At 42.8% G+C, this 12,293-nt stretch overlaps 1 protein-coding gene and 1 long non-coding RNA gene across 9 annotated transcripts in view; one reads left to right on the top strand and one right to left on the bottom strand.

Moving 5' to 3' along the window:
• suco (SUN domain containing ossification factor) overlaps positions 1–12,293 on the top strand; it is a 38,039-nt gene that overhangs the window by 3,316 nt on the left and 22,430 nt on the right. The window lies entirely within an intron of this gene.
• Positions 4,257–9,994, bottom strand: LOC144991839 (uncharacterized). Of its 2 annotated transcripts, none has more exons than XR_013655472.1 (3): positions 9,927–9,994; positions 4,705–4,773; positions 4,257–4,391 (listed from the first exon to the last, which is right to left on the bottom strand). It is a non-coding gene; the product is annotated as an uncharacterized LOC144991839 (long non-coding RNA). The 2 variants fall into 2 exon arrangements; XR_013655471.1 differs by lacking the exon at positions 9,927–9,994 and adding an exon at positions 5,303–5,427.

The raw sequence follows: 12,293 nt of genomic DNA, 5'->3' as shown, positions 1-12,293 counted from the left end.
TTTATTCCATGGGTTGAACAAAAAGATTTCATAAAAATGTGAAAAACTAAAGCATTTTTTAAACACAATCCCTTCATTTCATGGCCTGGTAAGTAATTGGACAATTGACTTCCATGCTATTGCTTAGGCAGGTGTTGGCAATTCCCTTGTTATGTCATTATGAGTGAAGCAGATAAAAGGCCTGGAGTTGATTAGAGGACTCGTGCTGCATTTGGAAGATTTTGCTGTGAACAGACAACATGCGGTCAAAGGAGCTCTCCATGCAGGTGAAAGGAGCCATCATTAGGCTGAGAAAACAGAAAAAACATGCCAGAAAATGCTTCTGTATTAGGAGTGGCAAAATCAACAGTGTGGTACATCCAGAGAAAGAAAGAAAGCACTGGTGAACTGAGCAACACAAAAAGACCTGGACGTCCACGGAAGACAACAGTGGTGAAGAGGAACCCGTTCACAACAGCCAACCAAGTGAACAACCCTGTCCAGGAGGTAGGCGTATCGATATCCAAGTCTACCATAAAAAGAAGACTGCATGAAAGTAGATCCAGAGGGTACACTGCAAGATGGAAGCCACTCATAAGCCTCAAGAATAGGAAGGCTAGATTGGACTTTGCTAAAAAGTATTTAAAAAATCCAGCACAGTTCTGGAAAAACATTCTTTGGACAGATGAAACCAAAATCAACCTCTACCAGAATGATGGCAAGAGAAAAGTATGGAGAAGGCGTGGAGAAGCTCCTGATCCAAAGCACACTCCATCATCAGTAAAACACTGTGGAGGCAGTGTGATGGTCTGGGCGTGCATGGCTGCTAGTGGCACTGGGACACTAGTGTTTATTGATGACGTGAAACAGGACAGAAGCAGCCGTTCAGAGACAGACTGTCTGCACAGATCCAGGTGAATGCAGCCAAACTGATTGGACGGCGTTTCATAATACAGATGGACAACGACCCAAAACATACAGCCAAAGCAACTCAGGAGTTTATTAAAGCAAAGAAGTGGAATATTCTTGAATGGCCAAGTCAGTCACCTGATCTTAACCCAATTGAGCAGCATTTCACTTGTTGAAGACTAAACTTCAGACAGAAAGGCCCACAAACAAACAGCAACTGAAAGCCGCTGCAGTAAAGGCCTGGCAGAGCATTCAGAAGAAGAAAACCAGCATCTGGTGATGTCCATGAGTTCAAGACTTCAGGCTGTCATTGCCAACAAAGGCTTTTCAACCAAATATTAGTAATGGCAATCTGGTTTTCAGTTATTTCATTGGTCCAATTACTTACGAGCCCATGAAATGAAGGGATTGTGTTTAAAAAATGCTTTGGTTTTTCACATTTTTATGAAATCTTTTTGTTCAACCCATGGAATAAAAGTTGAAAGTCTGCACTTAAATGTCATCTGAGTTGTTTTATTTAAAATTCACTGTGGTAATGTACAGAAACTAAATTAGAGAGAATGTGTCTCTGTGCAAATATTTATGGTCCTGACTGTATAACGGCACAGATTCTTGATACAAGACCTCTGAATGACTCCGACTTGAGACTGGACGGCGGGAGCATATTTTCCACATCATAGATATGTTCAGGGACACCTTTCTAGGCTGTAAAATCCAGTTATGCTTGTTTTAGTGGTGCTGATTGGTCACCAGCTGCAGTGTTGGTATCTCCAGCCTGAAAGCGCAGCTTTTTTTTTCTCCTAAAATCGGGTCTCAGCTAATCCCGTAATTTTGATCCAAGCGGCTGATCAGCGTGGAAATAGCGTCAGCATGCAGCCGCCAACTTCAACCAATCATGACCTGGAATGTGACCATCAGCCCCCCCCACCCACACACACACACACATCACACAGACACACAACACACAGAAGATTTTATTTTTGTTCTTTGACAAAAAATCTGCACCGGATCTAATCAGAACCGGATAATGACGACAATGCAAAACTATAAAATGTAATAGCTCAATAGAGCTGGAAGTATATAAGTAGGATTCCTCCCACTTCTTTTCAAGCAAGGAATCAAACCTGACCTTAGTTAATATGGTTTTGTCTTGTCAATAGATTGCACTTTTGAAATGTGTTTACTGTCAAATTCAGAGGAAAGAGAAGATGTTGAAGTTTGGTAAGAAAACAAAGTCATTTATTTAAGAGGAGCTGTTGAGAGTCTATGGGGTGACCGGCGTCAGCCGCCTCTACTGCGCCGCGCAGCAAATTTGGTGCTTGAACATAAAAATCGGCATTTTTGATGGTCAAATCACCGTTCTTTTCCTGGTGATTTGATACTTGTCGCTTGCCGTAGCTGGACGGCTGTCCAAAAATGTGTTCATAAGCTTTCCGCCCCGGCGGCGTGTGGGAGGAGCCATCACCAATAGTTTTCAGCCTTATCGCTACAGGGAGCGGTGGGTCTCATTCCAATGCATGGAAGACACGGAGGATGTTTAGAGCGGTGACGGTTGTGGCTGGTGAGGCAGTGCTACTGCAAACCTCACCGACTATATTTGGTGCTTGTAGGGGTCACATTGCCAAATCTTGCTGTTCCTATAGCAACTCCTAACTACCCCTGATTGCTGTTTGTCCCTGGCTGGAATCTTATGGCGCAAAGTCATTAATACCGGAATAGAGCTGTGACCTAAAAAAAAGCCTGGAGCAAGATTCACCTGATTTTCACCGCTTTGACGATTCGCGCAGAGCCTCCTCTATATGTAGGGGGCGGAAACGCGCTAGTAAAAGAAGATGTAGCCCCTCCCCGCTTGTCCAGTGTGAACACTCGGGTGCAGTGGCCACGCGTTTTGTACGTTTTGTTCCAGGAATTCAGCCTCTGATCCAAACCAACTGTTTGTCTTTCAGTTGATTTACATGTTGGAAAAGAAAATCCAGTAATAAAAGAAACATTAAATATGAATAAATAATCAATAAATACCCCCATCTAAAAGCCCCCCTCCCCAGTGAATAAAACTTGCTATTGAAAAGTTCTTTTAGGCTTGATTATCAAACACATTGATGCTTTCAGGGATGAAGCTGAATCCATATTTTAATCAAAGCTTTTAGGCTGCTTGTTGACTTTTCCTTTTGTTTTTCCTCTAATTAGACACAAGTATTTTTTTTTATTTTTAACTTTAAGCTGACAAATACTACAACGTATTTTGTGTTTGTTTATTTCCAGATTTAAGATTTGCTTTGTGAAGTTTTAGATCAGGATTTCATTGAAATGCTAAACAATGGTTCAGAAGAGACCATTGTTTCCTCTACATCGTTGTTTTCCTGGGGTTTGTTTGTCTTCTCTTTCAGAAATGGGAGGTATTTCTGTTTTTAAAGCTGCATTTCTGCAGTTGGATGTGTGCGGATGGGTCTGGAGGGGAACGTTTCTGGGTCTCAGTCTTTTCATGCGCCGTCATTTCCATGTTAAGGGAGCTGTTTTTGAGTACCGTACTATCGCAGTCTGACATTTAAAGAAATGACGCAGGTTCTCTCAAATGTAATTATGCCAGGTTTAATAAAATGAGCTGAAGAGCTCTTATTGTGTTTTTCCATCACAGAGTCATTTGCTAATCTCACGTCCCAAAGTTCACCATAGTCTGTTTCTTTGCATGCGTTTGTATTTATGTCTCCATGAGGAGGGAACGGTTGGCGAACAGCTATTCTGTGTGGAGCACTGACTGAAGCCCGAGGCTCTGGCAGCAGAAGGAAAGGCTGGATTGTGCAGAAGTTTGGAGCGTCAGAGCCGCTGTACTCCACCGTGAAGCTCTATTTGTCTAGAAACCTATTGTAGATGTGCAGTAAACAGATGTATTAGTTATTGGATAGAATGAGCTATTTTCTGCAGGAACCCTCCCAGCATGCTCTGGTTTTCCTCTCCTCCCCCTTCTTTCTTTCGCTCAGCGCTCTTCCACGCGTGAACGCAGTCTGGGGCTTTCAGCCGATGTTGTGGTTTTCTTCTTGCGCTTTGCTTTCCCTGCTCTCTGGCTGTATTGGGTTTTTCCTTCTGGAGAACATCGTGTACTGAGGACCTGTTCTGTTGTAGCTCGTGAATAAAGGCACAATTTCAGGCTGAGTGTTTTTCAATGATGGCGTCAATTGCTCATTCTCAGAAAAACCAAGATTTACCATCTTCAACAATCTTTCCCTTTTTAACAGCGTGCTTTTAAGAGCTCATTTTTTACAGTGCAAATGTGGAGCCTCATTGTAGTATTTTGGTGTGTGTGTGTGTGAGTGTGTGTGAGACCCTCACCAACACTAACCCTGTTTGGCTGAGTGGCTTTTCCCATCAAAGTGCATTAAGTCACATGACTGCGTCCTCAGTCCTGCTGTCATCCTGACGCCCCGCTTCCTGGCCTCGTAGATCCCTGTGGGACCGGATCCAGGGTGCCGCTTCATTCTGGTTCCGTCTCTTTGTCCCGTTTAGCACTTCATTGGCAGAGAGGTTAGTTTCAGATGATTACAACTCACAAAAAATAACATGTGAAATGGGATTTTTAGGTTCCACATTTAGGATAGAGGGCATCATCCATGGTGGTTTTTCAACAATACAATTATTAGATTTGAACTACAGACATTCAAACTAGTTTTACTTATTACAGTTTTACTCTTCTTCATGTTCAGTGAATTTCTAAAGTCACAATATTTAATTTGGGAAAAGCCAACGTATTTCACTCAACGGCCAGCATCTTCTTAAGCTGAAGAAAAGCCACAGTTTGACTCGTCTACCCGCCGGCCTGACCTGCTTTTTGCAGCGGAGGGAGGCGTGTCGGCTCAAGCTTCTGCGTGTAGTTTGAGGGATTTGTCAGTCCTGGGGAGGCCAAAAAGAAATTTACAAAGCAGCAAAGATGCTGTACAAAAGTTTTCAGAAGTATAGAGCCGAACGTTTGAAAGATAAACACTTTCATTTTCTAAAGAACGGCTGCCAAATTCTTAGAACAGAACTTTGCCTCGTAACATTTCTGTGTTTTGAACATTCCAAAAATAAATACCTCTAAACATAAAGTTTTTTATTTGTAAAACTGAAAACTAAGAAAGTTAGTTGGCATTTAACCGAGCTCTTTCTTTGTTCTGAAACAAAGAAAATCCTTTTTTTTTTTAGGTCACTGAGGTGTGGCTTTGTTTTTTTGAAGATTGCATTTATTGTAGTTTTAAAAACTTCAACCCCACATTTATACCATAACATCCCAGTCTTTGGGGGGTTGTGTTTGCTCTAAATCCTCTGCATGAAAGCTGTAACACCTTTAAGCCAGCCTTTAACCAGTCAAATGTTTGAACTTTGTAAATGTAGGATGAAAACCGCGTTTTTGTTGAGTTTTTGAGTGGATTCAGTGACAGACCAGCTTTGTATTTCTGAACAGGAGAGCAGATCTTTGGCTGCTGCTTCGACGTCCTCCTGGGGCTTGTTATCGTGTATCTGTGGCGACAGGCCGCAGTCCGACCAGCTGCTCATGCATCGGCTCTGTTATCAAAGCAGAGAAAGATATTGCTCTGTCTGTAAGATTGTGACGCATTCTGAAAACAAATAGGATGATGATATTTATCATTTTATTTTTTTTATTTTAAAATGTGTTTGATATTCCAACCCTCTTTTTCAGTGGGGAGCATAAGGGGCCGCAATTCAACTTTCCCGGTTTAGATTTGAAAGCGTTTAAGGAGCCACTCCAGTGAAGTTTTAGTGTTTTTAACATGTTCTTGTAGCATTTATCTAACGACGGAGGACACATAGAAGGCAAACTAAGATTAAAACTGCATTTCTGAGTTTTTCTTTACTCAAATTGTTGTGAGCTCCGTTTTTTTGTTTTTGCCTAAAAACAGCCTAATCATAATTAAAAGATCACTGCCAGTAGATATAAAACAGATCAAAAGATGATCGCTGTGGGACTTTGATGTGAAAAACCTATTTATGGAATAGAATAAAAGTTATTGATCCCACAAAGGGAAACTTGCCTTGTTGTGAACAAAGTGAATAGTTAAAAAAGCAGTAGGGTGTTGATTCAGTTTTTGGCTAACATATGAAATAGGCCTGCACAATATACCGCAAATTTATCGTTATCGCAATTTCAAGCTGTGCAATATGCATATCGCAAAAGACAGCATATTTGCAATAAATGGTTACCTTAGATTTGGCCAAACAATCTTATGGCAGCTTGAAGTGTTAAATGGATTGAAAGAATCCCTTTCTGCATTTGACCAATCAGATGGACCCCTTCACGTTGTTAACTAATCGGATGGCGCTCTATTATGTTGTATGTTCGCCTCCTATGTCAACAAGGGTCATTTGTAGTATTATTTTTAAGCTCTTGTAATGGAATGGGAATAATATTTTTGGTTGTTTTGCTAATTGTTTATATACCGCAAATTATATCGTTATCGCAAACTTAATCACTGATATCGCATATTGCGAATTTTCTTCATATCGTGCAGCCCTAATATGAAAGTATACCAAAAGGCTTCCTTCAGAGATGCTTTGACAGCTGAAAAAGAAGAAATGAAAACATGTAAAACAGGCGGTGAAGTCATTTCTCCTTGTCCGGTCGCTGTGTCCCGGCAGCTATGAGAAAAACCCAGCGCACAAAATTATGAAGCACCAGCAGGCTTTACAATAAACTGGCGCTTCATGCTATTTCATGCTGCTATGTGGAGGAAAAGTAGAGCAGACACTCAGACCTTTAACCTCTCTGAAGGCTGGATTGTTTTCTCCGTCTTTAAATAGGGACGGCGTGCTTTAGTCTGCCCAGGCAGACGTGCTGGCCTGGTTTCCCTGTCTGAAAATCCTCCTCTGCCCATGTAGATCCTGCAGGTTGCCTCCTCTGCTCTAAGAACTGTCCCATCATCCATGTGTGCGTCTGTTTTCTCTGTCTACAACATGAGCATGTTGTACATACTCACAAACCCGCACACACAGAGCTAGATTGCTCAGTTGGTGCAGGACCAGCACGTGGAAAAACAAGGTTATTAATTATCGTAATCCAACGTGCTCATGGAAGACGATGAAGTGCACGTCGTGGTCGGTCCGAGGCCAACCAAGGTCAGCGTCAGCTGCTGGGGAACCAGAGCGCCCTGATGGAAAGCAGGCTACAGGAAATGGACTAGATGTGAGAACATGCAGTGGCCCAAAATGTAAGTTTTGAGGCACCGGCCGAACATTAAATCGTATCTTTTGTGCGCTTGAATGGATCTCATCAGTTAAAAACGAGCTGTGACTTTTCTGTATCCCAAAGTTTTTCTACTTCTTCAGGTCAGTTAAGTCTGTTAGTCCGCTCTTGTCTTTAGATGGCTTCAGCTTGTGTTCTTGACGGCTTAGGTAACAAACCTGTTGGCTTTAGATTCAGGTCAGACCAGCAGAAGAACCTACACTAACCTGCTCCAGTTACCTGTTGCATTAGTTGCTGTGTAAATCCAGGACAGAGATGACTTTGCACAGCAAGACACCATGACGATGCATGTTTGGGATGTGTCTGTATTTTGAAATTAGTGCTGCACCAGGTGAGGCTAAATTCATCGTAACGGACCAGATAGATAGATGGATAGATAGAGTACTTTATTAATCCCGAGGGAACTTGCATATCCATCCATTGCTCCTCAAATACACAAACATTCAATAGAAATTTAAAAAGTAGTTGAGTAATAAATAGTCATAAAATCATAAAATAATCACACTCACTAAAAACAGAGTAAAAAGAATAAAAGTACAAGAGCAATAAAAATAAAAGTATCTAAAAGCATAAAAGTGGTAAAAAGTAGATGTCCGTTTAGTGACTCCTCCTCATGCCCCCTCCCCTCCCGGCGGCATTGAACAGTCTAATTGCACTCGGTGCAAAGGACTTCCTGAGTCTTTCTGTGGAGCATGGAGAGAGCGAAGGCGGTCGCTGAATGGGCTCCTCTGGTCAGTGATAAGTCCATGTAGGGGATGACCAGCGTTCTTCATGGTGGTGGCAGAGCGGAGGATGTCACCACCTCCACTGTCTCCAGGCTCCGCCCCACCACACAGCCTGCCCTCCTGATCAGACGATTCAGTTTTTTTTTGTCCTTTTTGTTTGCGCATCCCCCCCCCCCCCCAACACACCACCGCATAAGACAGGGCACTTAAAACAATAGACTGATAAAACATAAAAAGGAGTTCTGAGCAGACATTAAAAGAGGCGAGTCTTTTTAAGGAGTATAACCTGCTCTGCCCCTTCCTGTAAATGGAGTCCATGTTTGCCGACCAGTTCAGCTTCTTGTCCAGGAGGACTCCAAGGTATCTGTAGTTATACACGCCCTCCACCTCTGCTCCACCAATGAGGATGGGTTGAGGTGTTCGACGGAAGTCCAGCACCACCTCCTTTGTCTTGGTGGTTTTCAGGTGGAGGCAGTTTCGTTGGCTCCAGTGCACAAAGTCCTCCACCAGCTGTCTGTACCACATTATGCTTGATGCTTCTGAAAGTCTTTGGCCCCGCCTCCAAGGAGACTAGGACATGCTTTGCATGCTGCACGATTGAGCAGATTAATCCTCAACCGGTTTGAGACGCGTGTCCTCGGTTATGTACTGTAGGTGTGAATGCTTTGACAGGGCTCCAGACTAACCTTTTTCACTAGGAGCACAGTGGCCCCTAACTGAAAATTTTAGGGGCACAACCAGAAAATTTAGGGGCGCATACCGTAAATCAACATCCTAACCAAATCTACTAATTTCCACTGTAGTACTAATAAATACTTTAATAATAGATGCAGAAATTACAATGTGCTGTTTCTAATTCAGTGTCACATTTTATTCTTCACTTTTGAAAATGCAACTTGCAACAATCTTTGTGACACCAAATAGGTGCAGCCAAGATGCACAATAAGTGTGTTTGAGATCACCCAGGTGAACTCAACGCTGCGCAGATCACCTGGTGTGTGAAATATATTTTTGTTTTTGCTCCAACGTCAATCATCACAAAAATATTGCGATAAAGGGGTGGGAGCAAGGGGCAAACCTACCCGGACACAGCTGGAAACTGAACTGACTGAAAGCTGCCCAACAGACTACAAAACAATGCATTATGGGACATGTGTCTTGATGGTTTTTGTAGTTGAGTGATTAATTAAAATAATTTAAAATACCAATTCATTAAAAAAGGCTACATACATTACAAAACATTAAAATAATTGTAAAATAAATACATAATAACACAGATCACACTAAGGGGGAGAGGAATATTAAAACTAAATTGAATGTTTAGGACAACTCCAACTTCCTGTTCTCCTTTAGTCTTGCTGCAGATTCGCCTTCATCTCACAACCCCCCCCCCCCCCCCCCGGCCTGGTCTCCCCAACGATCCAGGCGAGGTGCCGGTTCATCTCAAACACGTCTATCGTTGCATTTTCCCCACGTATTTTCAGTGAGTCTAAAACTAATGTTTTTGCCCGCACGTGTTTAATGTTCAAGCCCCGTTACCTGTCACGCACGTGCGTGGGGGACATTTATTCTCCTCAGCTGACCCGACTCCCACGGGAGCGGTGTGCTGCCGTAACAGCCGTGCACGAGAACCGTTTGATGCGCCGCCGTAACCAAAACTTAACCTTCCTCCGGTTCTGTGTGAGCCAGAGTTAAGCACGGACTGCATGGATTTAGAAAATTACGAGCGAATTCTAAAGGAAAGTTCTAAAGGAAAGTAAGGAACTCCTTAATGTGGTCCGGGGAGGGGGCTGTCAGGCTGTCAGGTTTCCTGCTTTCAAGCCCTGTCATTGTCCCGCCCCCAACAGTCATTTACCCCACTGTGATTGGTTGGTCAGTTCCGCGCACGACAATGAAAAAGTGTCATTCATTAAAACTGGCGGGCTGCAGTAACATTAAATTTTCATTTAAGGCGGGGGCCGCAAACTATCATCTTGGGGGCCGCAAATAACCCGCGGGCCGCGAGTTTGAGACCCCTGCTGTACACTCCGGCACTGGTACACTAGCTGCAGGTCGGAAGAACGAATCAATAGTTCACTTACTCATAGCTCAGACGCACATATCAGGTTGTGATGATATTTGTCTCCGTTTCCTTCCCACAGATTTTTACGCGCGCGTGAATATCTCTAGGCCCCGCCCCCTCCACATATTTTAGCCACTTACAGTGACTTATTCTTCTCACACGCAGTGGCCGCCTCGCACACAGGCATCACGCGAGAGTGTACGTGCTCGCGTTTCATGAGTATGTGCGCGAGTGTGTGTCTGCCTGCGTGCGTGTGCGCTCGCGTCTCAGATTATTTCATTGATCATTGATGTGCCCCTTCCACGTTTAATGTATAAAAAATACGGAGGGTGGGGGAGGCAAATTTACTGGTCGCACATGTGCGACTGGATGTAAAATTCAGTCGCACACTCTCAAATTTTGGTCGCAAAATACGAGCAATTGGTCGCAGTCTGGAGCCCTGTTTGATCATTGGTCTCTTGGTTTTAAACCGTCAGACAGACTGTGGCTTTGTCCGCACACAACCAGACCTGCAGAAGCAAACACAGTCAATGCGCTGTGTAGACATGCACTCAGACACTCAGAGGGACAGACTGGCTAAAAAATCCCATGGTGCTTTAGAAACGGGGCAGGAAATAAAGAGAACCAGGTAGAGGACGTTTGTAGACTGCTGAGTCATGGTTTCTCCTTTAAGCTGAGCTGCTCAGTTATTAGCCCCGCTCTCATGCAGAACCCATGGAAGGTCTACTGTTAGTGTTTTATTGAACTCTTCTGCATCAGATCTGCATTCAAACAGTATGCAGGTCCCCAGCAGATGCACGCCTTCTCTGCATGCACTACAATCTGTCCAGTCATTCAAGGAGGCCTGAAATAACATCCCACTTGTTTGGCTTGGAGTCGGAAACAGCACCATGCAGGCTGGGATGAATCGCTGCACTTTTTCCACATGCGAACCTTGGTGTTTACAACCCAGTTTAGGTGTTATTGACTTTGGAAGTTCTAGTTAAAGGTTGCTGCAACACATTTAAAGCTGAACGTGTGCGCAATTTGCATGTTTTGATGCAAAACTTGGATGGAGATTTATGACACAGACATAGACAAGCTGTGGCACAAATGAAGGCCTTTATTGATATATGTTGTGAATATTACTATTGTTTAGCGTCTGCATAGCAATAACAGAAATTTAAGGGGACCTGAGCACAGACAGCATCCATCCATGTTTCTTCTTTTTTTTCAAGACAAACCGTACATCAGACCTTTGAATAAATGAAAACCACTCAACATTTTTACTCCATGCCATCGTCTGATGGGGAGCAGATATGCAGCCACCTCCTGTAACTGTGTTTTGGGAGAGTTAACATCTTTAACACCCAACGCCTCAGTGCACTTCACTGGTCTAGATGAACATGACTACTTACCAAGTTCATTTAATGCATGCGCTAAAGGCAGAGAAGCTCTATGCAAAGGGAGCCCAAGAATGATGGGCCTTTTCAACCAATGACTTGTATAGGCTAGAGATGCTAGACCAGCCTGTTAGCATTGTCCGGTGTGCAAAGAGTCACATTTAAAAACATGTTGGTAGGGCATTTTAATGCCCTCTCTGAGTTATGCATTTTTACATCTTTTCTTTGTGAAAGTGGAACATTTTCTACTTGATCATTTGCCAAACTTTCTTTTCTAATGTTAATTGTTTGGAAAAACCAACATCCGAATCAGAATTACTTTATCGATCTCACACGTGGCAAATTTGTTTGTTACCGTAGCAAATGACAGCATTGTAAACATAAGAGGAAAAAAAGAATAAGAATAAAATAAAAAACAAAAAAATGTAACATAGATGTAAACAATAAGGTGGTATAATTTAAAAAAAGCTATTTACAGACAGTGCAGGTAAAAAAATGTGCAAAAAAGAAAAAAATGAGTTATTGTACAGGGTTATTGGGGATGAAGGATTTCTGGTACCGGAAATCCGGAGTGTTGGAGCGGAGCTGTCTGAGCCTCCTAGAGGCTCACGTTTTCAACATGTTTTCCTTTCAAATACCTCGCTGCTTTCTCAGTATTAATCCTCTGGTGATACCCACAGAACCATTTTTCTACAGACCTGCCTGTTGCCTTCATTTAATACAGTTAACTTCTTAGCAGCCTGCACCAAGTCTAACCACTCAGTAGTTTTATTCTGCTGGGGATTGTAAGGATCACAGTTTGAGGAAAAACAGCCTGATCTGGTCCAAATGATCATCCTGGGATTGTCTACATGTTACAAAGAACTCATTCTAATTTCCATCTTTAAATCAGGTTTATGGAGTCTGCTAAATGTGGTACAGCTCAGGAAGATGTAAACTGGCACAGGGTTCAGTCATCGTCAAACAGGAAAAGCATTGGATTCATGCTTTCTTTGCTTTGAGTG

Source organism: Oryzias latipes, chromosome 4 (assembly GCF_053564925.1).
Source record: "Oryzias latipes strain Hd-rR chromosome 4, Olatipes_Hd-rR_3.1".
In the NCBI taxonomy this organism is placed as follows: domain Eukaryota; kingdom Metazoa; phylum Chordata; class Actinopteri; order Beloniformes; family Adrianichthyidae; genus Oryzias; species Oryzias latipes.
This window is presented reverse-complemented; position numbering and strand designations above follow the sequence as displayed.